Below are 22,526 nucleotides of genomic sequence, written 5' to 3' on the forward strand. Positions count from 1 at the left end.
AGAACTAAAGATAACCCTGCTGGGGAGACAGAGAGAACTAAAGATAACCCTGCTGGGGAGACAGAGAGAACTAAAGATAACCCTGCTGGGGAGACAGAGAGAACTAAAGATAACCCTGCTGGGGAGACAGAGAGAACTAAAGATAACCCTGCTGGGGAGACAGAGAGAACTAAAGATAACCCTGCTGGGGAGACAGAGAGAACTAAAGATAACCCTGCTGGGGAGACTAAAGATAACCCTGCTGGGGAGAGAGAACTAAAGATAACCCTGCTGGGGAGACAGAGAGAACTAAAGATAACCCTGCTGGGGAGACAGAGAGAACTAAAGATAACCCTGCTGGGGAGACAGAGAGAACTAAAGATAACCCTGCTGGGGAGACAGAGAGAACTAAAGATAACCCTGCTGGGGAGACAGAGAGAACTAAAGATAACCCTGCTGGGGAGACAGAGAGAACTAAAGATAACCCTGCTGGGGAGACAGAGAGAACTAAAGATAACCCTGCTGGGGAGACAGAGAGAACTAAAGATAACCCTGCTGGGGAGACAGAGAGAACTAAAGATAACCCTGCTGGGGAGACAGAGAGAACTAAAGATAACCCTGCTGGGGAGACAGAGAGAACTAAAGATAACCCTGCTGGGGAGGGAACTAAAGACAGAGAGAACTAAAGATAACCCTGCTGGGGAGACAGAGAGATCGAAAGATAACTGGGAGACAGAAGAACTAAAGATAACCCTGCTGGGAAGACAGAGAGAACTAAAGATAACCCTGCTGGGGAGACAGAGAGAACTAAAGATAACCCTGCTGGGGAGACAGAGAGAACTAAAGATAACCCTGCTGGGGAGACAGATAGAACTAAAGATAACCCTGCTGGGGAGACAGAGAGAACTAAAGATAACCCTGCTGGGGAGTAGATAGAACTAAAGATAACCCTGCTGGGGAGACAGAGAGAACTAAAGATAACCCTGCTGGGGAGACAGATAGAACTAAAGATAACCCTGCTGGGGAGACAGAGAGAACTAAAGATAACCCTGCTGGGGAGACAGAGAGAACTAAAGATAACCCTGCTGGGGAGACAGAGAGAACTGAAGATAAACCTGCTGGGGACAGATAGAACTAAAGATAACCCTGCTGGGGAGACAGATAGAACTAAAGATAACCCTGCTGGGGAGACAGAGAGAACTAAAGATAACCCTGCTGGGGAGACAGATAGAACTAAAGATAACCCTGCTGGGGAGTAGATAGAACTAAAGATAACCCTGCTGGGGAGACAGATAGAACTAAAGATAACCCTGCTGGGGAGACAGAGAGAACTAAAGATAACCCTGCTGGGGAGACAGATAGAACTAAAGATAACCCTGCTGGGGAGTAGATAGAACTAAAGATAACCCTGCTGGGGAGACAGAGAGAACTAAAGATAACCCTGCTGGGGAGACAGAGAGAACTAAAGATAACCCTGCTGGGGAGACAGAGAGAACTAAAGATAACCCTGCTGGGGAGACAGAGAGAACTAAAGATAACCCTGCTGGGGAGACAGAGAGAACTAAAGATAACCCTGCTGGGGAGACAGAGAGAACTAAAGATAACCCTGCTGGGGAGACAGAGAGAACTAAAGATAACCCTGCTGGGGAGACAGAGAGAACTAAAGATAACCCTGCTGGGGAGACAGAGAGAACTAAAGATAACCCTGCTGGGAAGATAGAGAGAACTAAAGATAACCCTGCTGGGAAGATAGAGAGAACTAAAGATAACCCTGCTGGGGAGTAGATAGAACTAAAGATAACCCTGCTGGGGAGACAGAGAGAACTAAAGATAACCCTGCTGGGGAGACAGATAGAACTAAAGATAACCCTGCTGGGGAGTAGATAGAACTAAAGATAACCCTGCTGGGGAGACAGAGAGAACTAAAGATAACCCTGCTGGGGAGACAGAGAGAACTAAAGATAACCCTGCTGGGGAGACAGTGAAGAACTAAAGATAACCCTGCTGAGGAGTAGAGAGAACTAAAGATAACCCTGCTGGGGGAGTGAGAGAGAACTAAAGATAACCCTGCTGGGGAGACAGAGAGAACTAAAGATAACCCTGCTGGGGAGACAGATAGAACTAAAGATAACCCTGCTGGGGAGTAGATAGAACTAAAGATAACCCTGCTGGGGAGACAGAGAGAACTAAAGATAACCCTGCTGGGGAGACAGATAGAACTAAAGATAACCCTGCTGGGGAGACAGATAGAACTAAAGATAACCCTGCTGGGGAGACAGAGAGAACTAAAGATAACCCTGCTGGGGAGACAGTGAGAACTAAAGATAACCCTGCTGGGGAGACAGAGAGAACTAAAGATAACCCTGCTGGGGAGACAGATAGAACTAAAGATAACCCTGCTGGGGAGACAGATAGAACTAAAGATAACCCTGCTGGGGAGACAGAACTAAAGAGAACAGATCCCTGCTGAGAACTAAAGATAACCCTGCTGGGGAGACAGAGAGAACTAAAGATAACCCTGCTGGGGAGACAGAGAGAACTAAAGATAACCCTGCTGGGGAGACAGATAGAACTAAAGATAACCCTGCTTGGGAGACAGATAGAACTAAAGATAACCCTGCTGGGGAGACAGAGAGAACTAAAGATAACCCTGCTGGGGAGACAGTGAGAACTAAAGATAACCCTGCTGGGGAGACAGAGAGAACTAAAGATAACCCTGCTGGGGAGACAGAGAGAACTAAAGATAACCCTGCTGGGGAGACAGAGAGAACTAAAGATAACCCTGCTGGGGAGTAGATAGAACTAAAGATAACCCTGCTTGGGAGACAGATAGAACTAAAGATAACCCTGCTGGGGAGACAGAGAGAACTAAAGATAACCCTGCTGGGGAGACAGTGAGAACTAAAGATAACCCTGCTGGGGAGACAGAGAGATCTAAAGATAACCCTGCTGGGGAGACAGAGAGAACTAAAGATAACCCTGCTGGGGAGACAGAGAGAACTAAAGATAACCCTGCTGGGAGGCAGATAGAACTAAAGATAACCCTGCTGGGGAGTAGATAGAACTAAAGATAACCCTGCTGGGGAGACAGAGAGAACTAAAGATAACCCTGCTGGGGAGACAGAGAGAACTAAAGATAACCCTGCTGGGGAGACAGAGATAGAACTAAAGATAACCCTGCTGGGGAGACAGAGAGAACTAAAGATAACCCTGCTGGGGAGACAGAGAGAACTAAAGATAACCCTGCTGGGGAGACAGAGAGAACTAAAGATAACCCTGCTGGGGAGACAGAGAGAACTAAAGATAACCCTGCTGGGGAGACAGAGAGAACTAAAGATAACCCTGCTGGGGAGACAGAGAGAACTAAAGATAACCCTGCTGGGGAGACAGTGAGAACTAAAGATAACCCTGCTGGGGAGTAGATAGAACTAAAGATAACCCTGCTGGGGAGACAGAGAGAACTAAAGATAACCCTGCTGGGGAGACAGAGAGAACTAAAGATAACCCTGCTGGGGAGACAGAGAGAACTAAAGATAACCCTGCTGGGGAGTAGATAGAACTAAAGATAACCCTGCTGGGGAGACAGAGAGAACTAAAGATAACCCTGCTGGGGAGACAGAGAGAACTAAAGATAACCCTGCTGGGGAGTAGATAGAACTAAAGATAACCCTGCTGGGGAGTAGATAGAACTAAAGATAACCCTGCTGGGGAGACAGAGAGAACTAAAGATAACCCTGCTGGGGAGACAGGGAGAACTAAAGATAACCCTGCTGGGGAGACAGTGAGAACTAAAGATATCCCTGCTGGGGAGTAGATAGAACTAAAGATAACCCTGCTGGGGAGACAGAGAGAACTAAAGATAACCCTGCTGGGGAGACAGAGAGAACTAAAGATAACCCTGCTGGGGAGTAGATAGAACTAAAGATAACCCTGCTGGGGAGTAGATAGAACTAAAGATAACCCTGCTGGGGAGACAGAGAGAACTAAAGATAACCCTGCTGGGGAGACAGTGAGAACTAAAGATAACCCTGCTGGGGAGAAAGAGAGAACTAAAGATAACCCTGCTGGGGAGACAGAGAGAACTAAAGATAACCCTGCTGGGGAGACAGATAGAACTAAAGATAACCCTGCTGGGGAGTAGATAGAACTAAAGATAACCCTGCTGGGGAGACAGAGAGAACTAAAGATAACCCTGCTGGGGAGACAGAGAGAACTAAAGATAACCCTGCTGGGGAGACAGAGAGAACTAAAGATAACCCTGCTGGGGAGTAGATAGAACTAAAGATAACCCTGCTGGGGAGACAGAGAGAACTAAAGATAACCCTGCTGGGGAGACAGAGAGAACTAAAGATAACCCTGCTGGGGAGACAGAGAGAACTAAAGATAACCCTGCTGGGGAGACAGAGAGAACTAAAGATAACCCTGCTGGGGAGACAGAGAGAACTAAAGATAACCCTGCTGGGGAGACAGAGAGAACTAAAGATAACCCTGCTGGGGAGACAGAGAGAACTAAAGATAACCCTGCTGGGGAGACAGAGAGAACTAAAGATAACCCTGCTGGGGAGACAGAGAGAACTAAAGATAACCCTGCTGGGGAGACAGAGAGAACTAAAGATAACCCTGCTGGGGAGACAGAGAGAACTAAAGATAACCCTGCTGGGGGAGACAGTGAGAACTAAAGATAACCCTGCTGGGGAGATAGTGAGAACTAAAGATATCCCTGCCGGGGAGTAGATAGAACTAAAGATAACCCTGCTGGGGAGACAGAGAGAACTAAAGATAACCCTGCTGGGGAGACAGAGAGACCTAAAGATAACCCTGCTGGGGAGACAGAGAGAACTAAAGATAACCCTGCTGGGGTAGACAGAGAGAACTAAAGATAACCCTGCTGGGGAGTAGATAGAACTAAAGATAACCCTGCTGGGGAGACAGAGACAACTAAAGATAACCCTGCTGGGGAGACAGAGAGAACTAAAGATAACCCTGCTGGGGAGACAGAGAGATCTAAAGATAACCCTGCTGGGGAGACAGAGAGAACTAAAGATAACCCTGCTGGGGAGACAGAGAGAACTAAAGATAACCCTGCTGGGGAGTAGATAGAACTAAAGATAACCCTGCTGGGGAGACAGAGCGAACTAAAGATAACCCTGCTGGGGAGACAGAGAGAACTAAAGATAACCCTGCTGGGGAGACAGAGAGAACTAAAGATAACCCTGCTGGGGAGACAGAGAGAACTAAAGATAACCCTGCTGGGGAGACAGAGAGAACTAAAGATAACCCTGCTGGGGAGACAGTGAGAACTAAAGATATCCCTGCTGTATCACGGAGGCGCTCCGCACTGCTAAAGCTAACTCTCTCTCCTCTGCTCTCATCCTTCTAGACCTATCGGCTGCCTTCGATACTGTGAACCATCAGATCCTCCTCTCCACCCTCTCCGAGTTGGGCATCTCTGGCGCGGCCCACGCTTGGATTGCGTCCTACCTGACAGGTCGCTCCTACCAGGTGGCGTGGCGAGAATCTGTCTCCTCACCACGCGCTCTCACCACTGGTGTCCCCAGGGCTCTGTTCTAGGCCCTCTCTTATTCTCGCTATACACCAAGTCACTTGGCTCTGTCATAACCTCACATGGTCTCTCCTATCATTGCTATGCAGACGACACACAATTAATCTTCTCCTTTCCCCCTTCTGATGACCAGGTGGCGAATCGCATCTCTGCATGTCTGGCAGACATATCAGTGTGGATGACGGATCACCACCTCAAGCTGAACCTCAGCAAGACGGAGCTCCTCTTCCTCCCGGGGAAGGACTGCCCGTTCCATGATCTCGCCATCACGGTTGACAACTCCATTGTGTCCTCCTCCCAGAGCGCTAAGAACCTTGGCGTGATCCTGGACAACACCCTGACGTTCTCAACTAACATCAAGGCGGTGTCCCGTTCCTGTAGGTTCATGCTCTACAACATCCGCAGAGTACGACCCTGCCTCACACAGGAAGCGGCGCAGGTCCTAATCCAGGCACTTGTCATCTCCCGTCTTGATTACTGCAACTCGCTGTTGGCTGGGCTCCCTGCCTGTGCCATTAAACCCCTACAACTCATCCAGAACGCCGCAGCCCGTCTGGTGTTCAACCTTCCCAAGTTCTCTCACGTCACCCCGCTCCTCCGCTCTCTCCACTGGCTTCCAGTTGAAGCTCGCATCCGCTACAAGACCATGGTGCTCGCCTACGGAGCTGTGAGGGGAACGGCACCTCAGTACCTCCAGGCTCTGATCAGGCCCTACACCCAAACAAGGGCACTGCGTTCATCCACCTCTGGCCTGCTCGCCTCCCTACCACTGAGGAAGTACAGTTCCCGCTCAGCCCAGTCAAAACTGTTCGCTGCTCTGGCCCCCCAATGGTGGAACAAACTCCCTCACGACGCCAGGACAGCGGAGTCAATCACCACCTTCCGGAGACACCTGAAACCCCACCTCTTCAAGGAATACCTAGGATAGGGTAAGTAAGGGTAAGTAATCCTTCTCACCCCCCCCTTCTCCCCCCAACAAGATTTAGATGCAAGTGGCTGTTCCACTGGTGGTCATAAGGTGTATGCACCAATTTGTAAGTCGCTCTGGATAAGAGCGTCTGCTAAATGACTTAAATGTAATGTAATGAGTAGATAGAACTAAAGATAACCCTGCTGGGGAGACAGAGAGAACTAAAGATAACCCTGCTGGGGAGACAGAGAGAACTATAGATAACCCTGCTGGGGAGACAGAGAGAACTAAAGATAACCCTGCTGGGGAGACAGAGAGATCTAAAGATAACCCTGCTGGGAGACAGAGAGAACTAAAGATAACCCTGCTGGGAAGACAGAGAGAACTAAAGAGAACCCTGCTGGGGAGACAGAGAGAACTAAAGATAACCCTGCTGGGGAGACAGAGAGAACTAAAGATAACCCTGCTGGGGAGACAGATAGAACTAAAGATAACCCTGCTGGGGAGACAGAGAGAACTAAAGATAACCCTGCTGGGGAGACAGAGAGAACTAAAGATAACCCTGCTGGGGAGACAGAGAGAACTAAAGATAACCCTGCTGGGGAGACAGAGAGAACTAAAGATAACCCTGCTGGGGAGACAGAGAGAACAAAAGATAACCCTGCTGGGGAGACAGAGAGAACTAAAGATAACCCTGCTGGGGAGTAGATAGAACAAAAGATAAACCTGCTGGGGAGACAGAGAGAACTAAAAAATAACCCTGCTGGGGAGACAGAGAGAACTAAAGATAACCCTGCTGGGGAGACAGAGAGAACTAAAGATAACCCTGCTGGGGAGACAGAGAGAACTAAAGATAACCCTGCTGGGGAGACAGAGAGAACTAAAGATAACCCTGCTGGGAAGATAGAGAGAACTAAAGATAACCCTGCTGGGAAGATAGAGAGAACTAAAGATAACCCTGCTGGGGAGACAGAGAGAACTAAAGATAACCCTGCTGGGGAGACAGAGAGAACTAAAGATAACCCTGCTGGGGAGACAGAGAGAACTAAAGATAACCCTGCTGGGGAGACAGAGAGAACTAAAGATAACCCTGCTGGGGAGACAGAGAGAACTAAAGATAACCCTGCTGGGGAGACAGAGAGAACTAAAGATAACCCTGCTGGGGAGACAGAGAGAACTAAAGATAACCCTGCTGGGGAGACAGAGAGAACTAAAGATAACCCTGCTGGGGAGACAGAGAGAACTAAAGATAACCCTGCTGGGGAGACAGTGAGAACTAAAGATAACCCTGCTGGGGAGATAGTGAGAACTAAAGATAACCCTGCTGGGGAGACAGATAGAACTAAAGATAACCCTGCTGGGGAGACAGAGAGAACTAAAGATAACCCTGCTGGGAGACAGAGAGAACTAAAGATAACCCTGCTGGGGAGACAGAGAGAACTAAAGATAACCCTGCTGGGGAGACAGAGAGAACTAAAGATAACCCTGCTGGGGAGACAGAGAGAACTAAAGATAACCCTGCTGGGGAGACAGAGAGAACTAAAGATAACCCTGCTGGGGAGACAGAGAGAACTAAAGATAACCCTGCTGGGGAGTAGATAGAACTAAAGATAACCCTGCTGGGGAGACAGAGAGAACTAAAGATAACCCTGCTGGGGAGACAGAGAGAACTAAAGATAACCCTGCTGGGGAGACAGAGAGAACTAAAGATAACCCTGCTGGGGAGATAGAGAGAACTAAAGATAACCCTGCTGGGGAGACAGAGAGAACTAAAGATAACCCTGCTGGGGAGACAGTGAGAACTAAAGATATCCCTGCTGGGGAGTAGATAGAACTAAAGATAACCCTGCTGGGGAGACAGAGAGAACTAAAGATAACCCTGCTGGGGAGACAGTGAGAACTAAAGATATCCCTGCTGGGAGAGAGAGAACTAAAGATAACCCTGCTGGGGAGACAGAGAGAACTAAAGATAACCCTGCTGGGGAGACAGAGAGAACTAAAGATAACCCTGCTGGGGAGACAGAGAGAACTAAAGATAACCCTGCTGGGGAGACAGAGAGAACTAAAGATAACCCTGCTGGGGAGACAGAGAGAACTAAAGATAACCCTGCTGGGGAGACAGAGAGAACTAAAGATAACCCTGCTGGGGAGACAGAGAGAACTAAAGATAACCCTGCTGGGGAGTAGATAGAACTAAAGATAACCCTGCTGGGGAGACAGAGAGAACTAAAGATAACCCTGCTGGGGAGTAGATAGAACTAAAGATAACCCTGCTGGGGAGACAGAGAGAACTAAAGATAACCCTGCTGGGGAGACAGAGAGAACTAAAGATAACCCTGCTGGAGAGACAGAGAGAACTAAAGATAACCCTGCTGGGGAGACAGAGAGAACTAAAGATAACCCTGCTGGGGAGACAGAGAGAACTAAAGATAACCCTGCTGGGGAGACAGATAGAACTAAAGATAACCCTGCTGGGGAGTAGATAGAACTAAAGATAACCCTGCTGGGAGACAGAGAGAACTAAAGATAACCCTGCTGGGGAGTAGATAGAACTAAAGATAACCCTGCTGGGGAGTAGATAGAACTAAAGATAACCCTGCTGGGGAGACAGAGAGAACTAAAGATAACCCTGCTGGGGAGACAGTGAGAACTAAAGATAACCCTGCTGGGGAGACAGAGAGAACTAAAGATAACCCTGCTGGGGAGACAGAGAGAACTAAAGATAACCCTGCTGGGGACAGATAGAACTAAAGATAACCCTGCTGGGGAGACAGATAGAACTAAAGATAACCCTGCTGGGGAGACAGAGAGAACTAAAGATAACCCTGCTGGGGAGACAGAGAGAACTAAAGATAACCCTGCTGGGGAGTAGATAGAACTAAAGATAACCCTGCTGGGGAGACAGGGAGAAACTAAAGATAACCCTGCTGGGGAGACAGTGAGAACTAAAGATATCCCTGCTGGGGAGTAGATAGAACTAAAGATAACCCTGCTGGGGAGACAGAGAGAACTAAAGATAACCCTGCTGGGGAGACAGAGAGAACTAAAGATAACCCTGCTGGGGAGACAGAGAGAACTAAAGATAACCCTGCTGGGGAGACAGAGAGAACTAAAGATAACCCTGCTGGGGAGACAGAGAGAACTAAAGATAACCCTGCTGGGGAGACAGAGAGAACTAAAGATAACCCTGCTGGGGAGACAGAGAGAACTAAAGATAACCCTGCTGGGGAGTAGATAGAACTAAAGATAACCCTGCTGGGGAGACAGAGAGAACTAAAGATAACCCTGCTGGGGAGTAGATAGAACTAAAGATAACCCTGCTGGGGAGACAGAGAGAACTAAAGATAACCCTGCTGGGGAGACAGAGAGAACTAAAGATAACCCTGCTGGGGAGACAGAGAGAACTAAAGATAACCCTGCTGGGGAGACAGAGAGAACTAAAGATAACCCTGCTGGGGAGACAGAGAGAACTAAAGATAACCCTGCTGGGGAGTAGATAGAACTAAAGATAACCCTGCTGGGGAGTAGATAGAACTAAAGATAACCCTGCTGGGGAGACAGAGAGAACTAAAGATAACCCTGCTGGGGAGTAGATAGAACTAAAGATAACCCTGCTGGGGGACAGATAGAACTAAAGATAACCCTGCTGGGGAGACAGAGAGAACTAAAGATAACCCTGCTGGGGAGACAGTGAGAACTAAAGATAACCCTGCTGGGGAGACAGAGAGAACTAAAGATAACCCTGCTGGGGAGACAGAGAGAACTAAAGATAACCCTGCTGGGGAGACAGAAAGAACTAAAGATAACCCTGCTGGGGAGTAGATAGAACTAAAGATAACCCTGCTGGGGAGACAGAGAGAACTAAAGATAACCCTGCTGGGGAGACAGTGAGAACTAAAGATAACCCTGCTGGGGAGTAGATAGAACTAAAGATAACCCTGCTGGGGAGACAGAGAGAACTAAAGATAACCCTGCTGGGGAGACAGAGAGAACTAAAGATAACCCTGCTGGGGAGACAGAGAGAACTAAAGATAACCCTGCTGGGGAGACAGAGAGAACTAAAGATAACCCTGCTGGGGAGACAGAGAGAACTAAAGATAACCCTGCTGGGGAGACAGAGAGAACTAAAGATAACCCTGCTGGGGAGACAGTGAGAACTAAAGATAACCCTGCTGGGGAGATAGTGAGAACTAAAGATAACCCTGCTGGGGAGACAGATAGAACTAAAGATAACCCTGCTGGGGAGACAGAGAGAACTAAAGATAACCCTGCTGGGGAGACAGAGAGAACTAAAGATAACCCTGCTGGGGAGACAGAGAGAACTAAAGATAACCCTGCTGGGGAGACAGAGAGAACTAAAGATAACCCTGCTGGGGAGACAGAGAGAACTAAAGATAACCCTGCTGGGGAGACAGAGAGAACTAAAGATAACCCTGCTGGGGAGACAGAGAGAACTAAAGATAACCCTGCTGGGGAGACAGATAGAACTAAAGATAACCCTGCTGGGGAGACAGAGAGAACTAAAGATAACCCTGCTGGGGAGACAGAGAGAACTAAAGATAACCCTGCTGGGGAGACAGAGAGAACTAAAGATAACCCTGCTGGGGAGACAGAGAGAACTAAAGATAACCCTGCTGGGGAGACAGAGAGAACTAAAGATAACCCTGCTGGGGAGACAGTGAGAACTAAAGATAACCCTGCTGGGGAGACAGAGAGAACTAAAGATAACCCTGCTGGGGAGACAGAGAGAACTAAAGATAACCCTGCTGGGGAGACAGTGAGAACTAAAGATAACCCTGCTGGGGAGTAGATAGAACTAAAGATAACCCTGCTGGGGAGACAGAGAGAACTAAAGATAACCCTGCTGGGGAGACAGAGAGAACTAAAGATAACCCTGCTGGGGAGACAGAGAGAACTAAAGATAACCCTGCTGGGGAGACAGAGAGAACTAAAGATAACCCTGCTGGGGAGACAGAGAGAACTAAAGATAACCCTGCTGGGGAGACAGAGAGAACTAAAGATAACCCTGCTGGGGAGACAGAGAGAACTAAAGATAACCCTGCTGGGGAGTAGATAGAACTAAAGATAACCCTGCTGGGGAGACAGAGAGAACTAAAGATAACCCTGCTGGGGAGTAGATAGAACTAAAGATAACCCTGCTAGGGAGACAGAGAGAACTAAAGATAACCCTGCTGGGGAGACAGAGAGAACTAAAGATAACCCTGCTGGGGAGACAGAGAGAACTAAAGATAACCCCTGCTGGGGAGACAGGAGAACTAAAGATAACCCTGCTGGGGAGACAGATAGAACTAAAGATAACCCTGCTGGGAGTAGAGAACTAAAGATAACCCTGCTGGGGAGACAGAGAGAACTAAAGATAACCCTGCTGGGGAGTAGATAGAACTAAAGATAACCCTGCTGGGGAGTAGATAGAACTAAAGATAACCCTGCTGGGGAGACAGAGAGAACTAAAGATAACCCTGCTGGGGAGACAGTGAGAACTAAAGATAACCCTGCTGGGGAGACAGAGAGAACTAAAGATAACCCTGCTGGGGAGACAGAGAGAACTAAAGATAACCCTGCTGGGGAGTAGATAGAACTAAAGATAACCCTGCTGGGGAGTAGATAGAACTAAAGATAACCCTGCTGGGGAGTAGATAGAACTAAAGATAACCCTGCTGGGGAGACACAGAGAACTAAAGATAACCCTGCTGGGGAGTAGATAGAACTAAAGATAACCCTGCTGGGGAGACAGAGAGAACTAAAGATAACCCTCCTGGGGAGACGGTGAGAACTAAAGATATCCCTGCTGTGGAGTAGATAGAACTAAAGATAACCCTGCTGGGGAGACAGAGAGAACTAAAGATAACCCTGCTGGGGAGACAGAGAGAACTAAAGATAACCCTGCTGGGAGACAGAGAGAACTAAAGATAACCCTGCTGGGGAGACAGAGAGAACTAAAGATAACCCTGCTGGGGAGACAGAGAGAACTAAAGATAACCCTGCTGGGGAGACAGAGAGAACTAAAGATAACCCTGCTGGGGAGACAGAGAGAACTAAAGATAACCCTGCTGGGGAGTAGATAGAACTAAAGATAACCCTGCTGGGGAGACAGAGAGAACTAAAGATAACCCTGCTGGGGAGTAGATAGAACTAAAGATAACCCTGCTGGGGAGACAGAGAGAACTAAAGATAACCCTGCTGGGGAGACAGAGAGAACTAAAGATAACCCTGCTGGGAAGACAGAGAGAACTAAAGATAACCCTGCTGGGGAGTAGATAGAACTAAAGATAACCCTGCTGGGGAGACAGAGAGAACTAAAGATAACCCTGCTGGGGAGACAGAGAGAACTAAAGATAACCCTGCTGGGGAGTAGATAGAACTAAAGATAACCCTGCTGGGGAGTAGATAGAACTAAAGATAACCCTGCTGGGGAGACAGAGAGAACTAAAGATAACCCTGCTGGGGAGTAGATAGAACTAAAGATAACCCTGCTGGGGAGTAGATAGAACTAAAGATAACCCTGCTGGGGAGACAGAGAGAACTAAAGATAACCCTGCTGGGGAGACAGAGAGAACTAAAGATAACCCTGCTGGGGAGACAGAGAGAACTAAAGATAACCCTGCTGGGGAGACAGAGAGAACTAAAGATAACCCTGCTGGGAAGATAGAGAGAACTAAAGATAACCCTGCTGGGGAGTAGATAGAACTAAAGATAACCCTGCTGGGGAGACAGAGAGAACTAAAGATAACCCTGCTGGGGAGACAGTGAGAACTAAAGATAACCCTGCTGGGGAGACAGAGAGAACTAAAGATAACCCTAAACAATATATTTGTTTTACTTTGATACAATTGAGACATGGATTGAATATGTTTGCCATTCAAAGGGAGACATAACATTTAAGTGCCTTTGACTGGGTTATGGTAGTAGTTACTAGGCACACCGGTTTAATTGTGTCAAGAACTGCAATGCTGATGTGTTTGTCACACTCAACAGTTTTCCGTGGTTATCAAGAATGGTCCACTACCCAAAGCACGTCCAGCTAAATTGACACAACTGTCAGCATCCCTGTGGAACGTCCATATCCCGACGAATTAAGGCTGTTCTGAGGGAAGAAAGGGAGGCAATTCAATGTTAGGAAAGTGTTCCTAATGTTTTGTCCACTCAGCGTATTGTCATTGGTCTGTCTCTACACATGGAGCAGGACTGCCCCCTGTAGGGCACAATTAAATATAACCTCTCACTTCTCTTCATACTTTCAACATCAACCTCTCTTTCCATTGTTCTCTCTCACCACCTCTCTTTTGTCTCTTTCCCTAGATCTCTCTCTCTCATTCTGTCCTGTCTCTCCCCTACCTCTCTCTTTCTGTCCTGTCTCTCCTCTCTCTCTCTCTCTTTGCTGTCTCTCTCCCCCCTCTCTCTTTCTGTCCTGTCTCTCCTCTCTCTCTCTCTTTCCTGTTTCTCTCCTCCCTCTCTCTTTCTGTCCTGTCTCTCCCCTCCCTCTCTCTTTCTGTCCTGTCTCTCCTCTCTCTCTCTCTCTTTGCTGTCTCTCTCCTCCCTCTTTCTTTCTGTCCTGTCTCTCCCCTCCCTCTCTCTGTCCTGTCTCTCTCCTCCCTCTCTCTTTCTGTCCTGTCTCTCCCCTCCCTCTCTCTGTCCTGTCTCTCTCCTCCCTCTCTCTTTCTGTCCTGTCTCTCCCCTGGGAGTGCTGGCTCAGTAAGTGATGCTGGGTAGACTGGCTCAGTAAGTGATGCTGGAAGGCTGTCTCAGTAGTGATGCTGGGGGAGTAGGTGTGTTATCAGGCTGGCTCAGGAAGTGATGGTGGGTAGGCTGGCTCAGTAAGTGATGCTGGGTAGGCTGTCTCAGTTAGTGATGCTGGGTTGACTGGCTCAGTAAGTGATGCTGGGTAGACTGGCTCAGTAAGTGATGCTGGGAAGGCTGTATCAGTAAGTGATGCTGGGAAGGCTGGCTCAGTAAGTGATGCTGGGCGAGTAGCATCAGGTCATCAGCTCCATTGTGTCTGGGCCAGCTAGGCTGATGATCTAATCCTCTTATCCTGACACACGTTGTGCTGCTGTACACATCCTTCCCACCACCTTCATCCTCCTACTCACAGCTCAGTCATCAGTAACAATGGGGGATTCTCAGGATAATCTAAACCACTGTAAAACACACAGGGGCGGACTTAGTGATTTGGATATCAACAAACGTGCAACACGCACTTTCTGAGCCAGCCTGATAACACACCTACTCTCCCAACACAGGACTCTACGATTTGATAGGATCTCAAAACAAGCGCACCCTACTCGCTACCGCTCCTGCCAGTCAATAGCTAGGTTTCTTTCTTTCTTTTTGGGGGAGAATATTCTAAAATCTGCATAAAAACAATATGTGTATTTTCCGACCAGAAATGTGTTTTCCATCACAGTTCAATGTGTTTCCATCACAGTTCAATGTGTTTCCATCACAGTTCAATGTGTTTCCATCACAGTTCAATGTGTTTTCCATCACAGTTCAATGTGTTTTCCATCACAGTTCAATGTGTTTCCCATCACAGTTCAATGTGTTTTCCATCACAGTTCAATGTGTTTCCATCACAGTTCAATGTGTTTCCCATCACAGTTCAATGTGTTTCCCATCACAGTTCAATGTGTTTCCCATCACAGTTCAATGTGTTTCCCATCACAGTTCAATGTGTTTCCATCACAGTTCAATGTGTTTTCCATCACAGTTCAATGTGTTTCCATCACAGTTCAATGTGTTTCCATCACAGTTCAATGTGTTTCCCATCACAGTTCAATGTGTTTCCCATCACAGTTCAATGTGTTTCCCATCACAGTTCAATGTGTTTCCCATCACAGTTCAATGTGTTTCCCATCACAGTTCAATGTGTTTCCATCACAGTTCAATGTGTTTCCCATCACAGTTCAATGTGTTCCCATCACAGTTCAATGTGTTTCCCATCACAGTTCAATGTGTTTTCCATCACAGTTCAATGTGTTTCCCATCACAGTTCAATGTGTTTCCATCACAGTTCAATGTGTTTTCCATCACAGTTCAATGTGTTTCCCATCACAGTTCAATGTGTTTCCCATCACAGTTCAATGTGTTTTCCCATCACAGTTCAATGTGTTTCCATCACAGTTCAATGTGTTTCCATCACAGTTCAATGTGTTTCCATCACAGTTCAATGTGTTTTCCATCACAGTTCAATGTGTTTCCCATCACAGTTCAATGTGTTTTCCATAACAGTTCAATGTGGTTCCATCACAGTTCAATGTGTTTCCCATCACAGTTCAATGTGTTTTCCATCACAGTTCAATGTGTTTCCCATCACAGTTCAATGTGTTTTACATCACAGTTCAATGTGTTTCCCATCACAGTTCAATGTGTTTTCCATCACAGTTCAATGTGTTTCCATCACAGTTCAATGTGTTTTCCCATCACAGTTCAATGTGTTTCCATCACAGTTCAATGTGTTTTCCCATCACAGTTCAATGTGTTTCCCATCACAGTTCAATGTGTTTCCATCACAGTTCAATGTGTTTCCCATCACAGTTCAATGTGTTTTCCATCACAGTTCAATGTTTCCATCCAGTTCAATGTTTCCATCACAGTTCAATGTGTTTTCCATCACAGTTCAATGTGTTTCCCATCACAGTTCAATGTTTCCATCACAGTTCAAATCACAGTTCAATATGTTTTCCATCACAGTTCAATGTTTCCATCACAGTTCAATGTGTTTTCCATCACAGTTCAATGTTTCCATCACAGTTCAATGTGTTTCCATCACAGTTCAATGTGTTTTCCATCACAGTTCAATGTTTCCATCACAGTTCAATGTGTTTCCCATCACAGTTCAATGTGTTTCCATCACAGTTCAATGTGTTTCCCATCACAGTTCAATGTGTTTCCCATCACAGTTCAATGTGTTTCCCATCACAGTTCAATGTGTTTCCATCACAGTTCAATGTGTTTCCCATCACAGTTCAATGTGTTTCCATCACAGTTCAATGTGTTTCCCATCACAGTTCAATGTGTTTCCATCACAGTTCAATGTGTTTCCCATCACAGTTCAATGTGTTCCCATCACAGTTCAATGTGTTTCCATCACAGTTCAATGTGTTTCCCATCACAGTTCAATGTGTTTCCCATCACAGTTCAATGTGTTTCCATCACAGTTCAATGTGTTCCCATCACAGTTCAATGTTTCCATCACAGTTCAATGTGTTTCCATCACAGTTCAATGTGTTTCCCATCACAGTTCAATGTGTTTCCATCACAGTTCAATGTGTTTCCATCACAGTTCAATGTGTTTTCCATCACAGTTCAATGTGTTTCTCATCACAGTTCAATGTGTTTCCATCACAGTTCAATGTGTTTCCCATCACAGTTCAATGTGTTTCCCATCACAGTTCAATGTGTTTCCCATCACAGTTCAATGTGTTTCCCATCACAGTTCAATGTGTTTCCCATCACAGTTCAATGTGTTTCCCATCACAGTTCAATGTGTTTCCCATCACAGTTCAATGTGTTTTCCATCACAGTTCAATGTGTTTCCATCACAGTTCAATGTGTTTCCATCACAGTTCAATGTGTTTTCCATCACAGTTCAATGTGTTTCCATCACAGTTCAATGTGTTTCCATCACAGTTCAATGTGTTTTCCATCACAGTTCAATGTGTTTCCCATCACAGTTCAATGTGTTTTCCATCACAGTTCAATGTGTTTCCCATCACAGTTCAATGTGTTTCCCATCACAGTTCAATGTGTTTCCCATCACAGTTCAATGTGTTTTCCATCACAGTTCAATGTGTTTCCCATCACATTTTGAATTCTACTAATAGTTTTGTTACATGAACAAGCTGGCGTTAATAAATAGCAAATGTTTCGTACCGTGGTCTTGGCACGTGCGATCTAGACAGTGGTTTTCAGATACAGTGAGGCTAGGATCTGCAGTTAGGCTCGTCTACATGATGAGCTTTATTATGGATAAGAATAATATTCTTTCTTTGTCAAAAGGTAGTCAAGCATCGATCATCATGTCACCAAAATAAGACCTTCAATATGTATTGGAAAGGAGCATCAATGTCACGTTCTGACCCTATTTCTTGTGTTATTTGTTTGTTTTTGTTGGTCAGGACGTGAGTTGGGTGGGCATTCCATGTTTTGTGTTTCTAGGTTGGTTTTCTGTGTTAGGCCTAGTATCAAAGGCAGGTGTCGTTAGTTGTCTCTGATTGAGAATCATACTTAGGTAGCCTGGGTGTCTCTGATTGAGAATCATACTTAGGTAGTCTGGGTGTCTCTGAGAATCATACTTAGGTAGTCTGGGTGTCTCTGATTGAGAATCATACTTAGGTAGTCTGGGTGTCTCTAAGAATCATACTTAGGTAGCCTGGGTGTCTCTGATTGAGAATCATACTTAGGTAGCCTGGGTGTCTCTGATTGAGAATCATACTTAGGTAGCCTGGGCGTCTCTGATGGAGAATCATACTTAGGTAGCTTGGGTGTCTCTGATTGAGAATCATACTTAGGTAGCCTGGGTGTCTCTGATGGAGAATCATACTTAGGTAGCTTGGGTGTCTCTGATTGAGAATCATACTTAGGTAGTCTGGGTGTCTCTGATTGAGAATCATACTTAGGTAGCCTGGTTGTCTCTGATTGAGAATCATACTTAGGTAGCCTGGGTGTCTCTGATTGAGAATCATACTTAGGTAGCCTGGGTGTCTCTGATTGAGAATCATACTTAGGTAGCCTGGGTGTCTCTGATTGAGAATCATACTTAGGTAGCCTGGGCGTCTCTGATGGAGAATCATACTTAGGTAGCTTGGGTGTCTCTGATTGAGAATCATACTTAGGTAGCCTGGGTGTCTCTGATGGAGAATCATACTTAGGTAGCTTGGGTGTCTCTGATTGAGAATCATACTTAGGTAGTCTGGGTGTCTCTGATTGAGAATCATACTTAGGTAGCCTGGGTGTCTCTGATTGAGAATCATACTTAGGTAGCCTGGGTGTCTCTGATGGAGAATCATACTTAGGTAGCTTGGGTGTCTCTGATTGAGAATCATACTTAGGTAGCCTGGGTGTCTCTGATGGAGAATCATACTTAGGTAGCTTGGGTGTCTCTGATTGAGAATCATACTTAGGTAGTCTGGGTGTCTCTGATTGAGAATCATACTTAGGTAGCCTGGGTGTCTCTGATTGAGAATCATACTTAGGTAGCCTGGGTGTCTCTGATTGAGAATCATACTTAGGTAGCCTGGTTGTCTCTGATTGAGAATCATACTTAGGTAGCCTGGGTGTCTCTGATTGAGAATCATACTTAGGCAGCCTGGTTGTCTCTGATTGAGAATCATACTTAGGTAGCCTGGGTGTCTCTGATTGAGAATCATACTTAGGTAGCCTGGTTGTCTCTGATTGAGAATCATACTTAGGTAGCCTGGGTGTCTCTGATTGAGAATCATACTTAGGTAGCCTGGTTGTCTCTGATTGAGAATCATACTTAGGTAGCCTGGTTGTCTCTGATTGAGGATCATACTTAGGTAGCCTGGGAGTATCTGATTGAGAATCATACTTAGGTAGCCTGGTTGTCTCTGATTGAGAATCATACTTAGGTAGCCTGGGTGTCTCTGATTGAGGATCATACTTAGGTAGCCTGGTTGTCTCTGATTGAGAATCATACTTAGGTAGCCTGGGTGTCTCTGATTGAGAATCATACTTAGGTAGCCTGGGTGTCTCTGATGGAGAATCATACTTAGGTAGCCTGGGAGTCTCTGATTGAGAATCATACTTAGGTAGCCTGGGTGTCTCTGATGGAGAATCATACTTAGGTAGTCTGGGTGTCTCTGATGGAGAATCATACTTAGGTAGCCTGGGTGTCTCTGATGGAGAATCATACTTAGGTAGCTTGGGTGTCTCTGATTGAGAATCATACTTAGGTAGTCTGGGTGTCTCTGATTGAGAATCATACTTAGGTAGCCTGGGTGTCTCTGATTGAGAATCATACTTAGGTAGCCTGGGTGTCTCTGATTGAGAATCATACTTAGGTAGCCTGGTTGTCTCTGATTGAGAATCATACTTAGGTAGCCTGGGTGTCTCTGATTGAGAATCATACTTAGGCAGCCTGGTTGTCTCTGATTGAGAATCATACTTAGGTAGCCTGGGTGTCTCTGATTGAGAATCATACTTAGGTAGCCTGGTTGTCTCTGATTGAGAATCATACTTAGGTAGCCTGGGTGTCTCTGATTGAGAATCATACTTAGGTAGCCTGGTTGTCTCTGATTGAGAATCATACTTAGGTAGCCTGGTTGTCTCTGATTGAGGATCATACTTAGGTAGCCTGGGTGTATCTGATTGAGAATCATACTTAGGTAGCCTGGTTGTCTCTGATTGAGAATCATACTTAGGTAGCCTGGGTGTCTCTGATTGAGGATCATACTTAGGTAGCCTGGTTGTCTCTGATTGAGAATCATACTTAGGTAGCCTGGGTGTCTCTGATTGAGAATCATACTTAGGTAGCCTGGGTGTCTCTGATGGAGAATCATACTTAGGTAGCCTGGGAGTCTCTGATTGAGAATCATACTTAGGTAGCCTGGGTGTCTCTGATGGAGAATCATACTTAGGTAGTCTGGGTGTCTCTGATGGAGAATCATACTTAGGTAGCTTGGGTGTTTCTGATTGAGAATCATACTTAGGTAGCCTGGGCGTCTCTGATGGAGAATCATACTTAGGTAGCCTGGGCGTCTCTGATTGAGAATCATACTTAGGTAGCCTGGGTGTCTCTGATTGAGAATCATACTTAGGGAGCCTGGGTGTCTCTGATTGAGAATCATACTTAGGTAGCCTGGGTGTCTCTGTTTGAGAATCATACTTAGGTAGCCTGGGTGTCTCTGATTGAGAATCATACTTAGGTAGCCTGGGTGTCTCTGATTGAGAATCATACTTAGGTAGCCTGGGTGTCTCTGATTGAGAATCATACTTAGGGAGCCTGGGTGTCTCTGATTGAGAATCATACTTAGGTAGCCTGGGTGTCTCTGATTGAGAATCATACTTAGGTAGCCTGGGTGTCTCTGTTTGAGAATCATACTTAGGTAGCCTGGGTTTCACTGTTGTTTTGTGGGGGATTGTTTCTGTTGTCTGTGTTTGTTCGCCACACGGTACCGTTTCGGTTTTGTTCACGTTTATTGTTTTGTATTTGTGTTCATGTTGAGTTTTCTCATATTAAAAACCACGGACACTTACCACGCCACATCTTGGTCCGATCCTTGCTACATCTCTTCAGAGGAAGGGGAGGAAAACCTTTACAATCAAAAATCACCTGAAAAGCATTCCAGGTGATTCTGGTTGAGAGAATGCCAAGAGTGTGCAAAGCTACTTCAAAGAATCCCAAATATAAAATAGATTTAGTTTTGTTTAACACTTTTTTTGGGGGGGCTACTACATAATTCCATATGTGTTATTTTATAGTTCTGATGCCTTCAGAACAAAAAGTACAAATAAAGAAAACCCTTGGAATGAGTAGATGTGTCTACACTTTTGACTGGTACTGTATATAATACTTTTGACTGGTACTGCATATAATACTTTTGACCGGTACTGCATATAACACTTTTGACTGGTACTGCATATAATACTTTTGACTGGTACTGCATATAACACTTTTGACTGGTACTGCATATAATACTTTGACTGGTACTGCATATAATACTTTTGACTGGTACTGCATATAACACTTTTGACTGGTACTGCATATAATACTTTTGACTGGTACTGCATATAACACTTTTGACTGGTACTGCATATAACACTTTTGACTGGTACTGCATATAATACTTTTGACTGGTACTGCATATAACACTTTTGACTGGTACTGCATATAATACTTTTGACTGGTACTGCATATAATACTTTGACTGGTACTGCATATAATACTGTTGACTGGTACTGCATATAACACTTTTGACTGGTACTGTATATAATACTTTTGACTGGTACTGCATATAACACTTTTGACTGGTACTGCATATAATACTTTTGACTGGTACTGCATATAATACTTTGACTGGTACTGTATATACTACTTTTGACTGGTACTGTATATACTACTTTTGACTGGTACTGTACATAATACTTTGACTGGTACTGCATATAATACTTTGACTGGTACTGTTAAACTACTTTTGACGGGTACTGCATATACTACTTTGACTGGTACTGTATATAATACTTTTGACTGGTACTGTATATAATACCTTAGACTGGTACTGTATATAATACTTTGACTGGTATTGTATATACTACTTTTGACTGGTACTGTATATAATACTTTGACTGGTACTGTTTATAATACTTTTGACTGGTACTGTATATAATACTTTGACTGGTATTGTAGATAATATTTTGACTGGTACTGTATATACTACTTTTGACTGGTACTGTATATAATACCTTTGACTGGTACTGTATATAATTATTTTGACTGGTACTGCATATAATACTTTTGACTGGTACTGCATATAATACTTTGACGGGTACTGCATATAATACTTTTGACTGGTACTGCATATAATACTTTGATGGGTACTGTATATAATACTTTGACGGGTACTGCATATAATACTTTTGACTGGTACTGCATATGACATTAAGCAGATGCTTTTATCCAAAGTGACTTAGTCATGTGTGCATGCGTTTTATGTTCTGGTTTCCCTGGGAAGACTCCTCCTACTTCAAAAGGAGGGAAAGACACACACACACACACACACACACACACACACACACACACACACACACACACACACACACACACACACACACACACACACACACACACACACACACACACACACACACACAGAGAGAGAAGAAGAAGAAGACAGAAGAAGAAGAAGAAGAAGAAGAAGAAGAAGACAGCAGAAGAAGAAGAAGAAGACAGCAGAAGAAGAAGAAGAAGAAGACAGAATGCAGAAGAAGACAGCAGAAGAAGAAGAAGAAGAAGACAGAATGCAGAAGAAGACAGCAGAAGAAGAAGTCAGAAGAAGAAGACAGAAGAAGAAGAAGAAGAAGACAGAATACAGA

The sequence above is a fragment of the Oncorhynchus keta genome, chromosome 7 (genome assembly GCF_023373465.1).
Source record: "Oncorhynchus keta strain PuntledgeMale-10-30-2019 chromosome 7, Oket_V2, whole genome shotgun sequence".
NCBI lineage: Eukaryota > Metazoa > Chordata > Actinopteri > Salmoniformes > Salmonidae > Oncorhynchus > Oncorhynchus keta.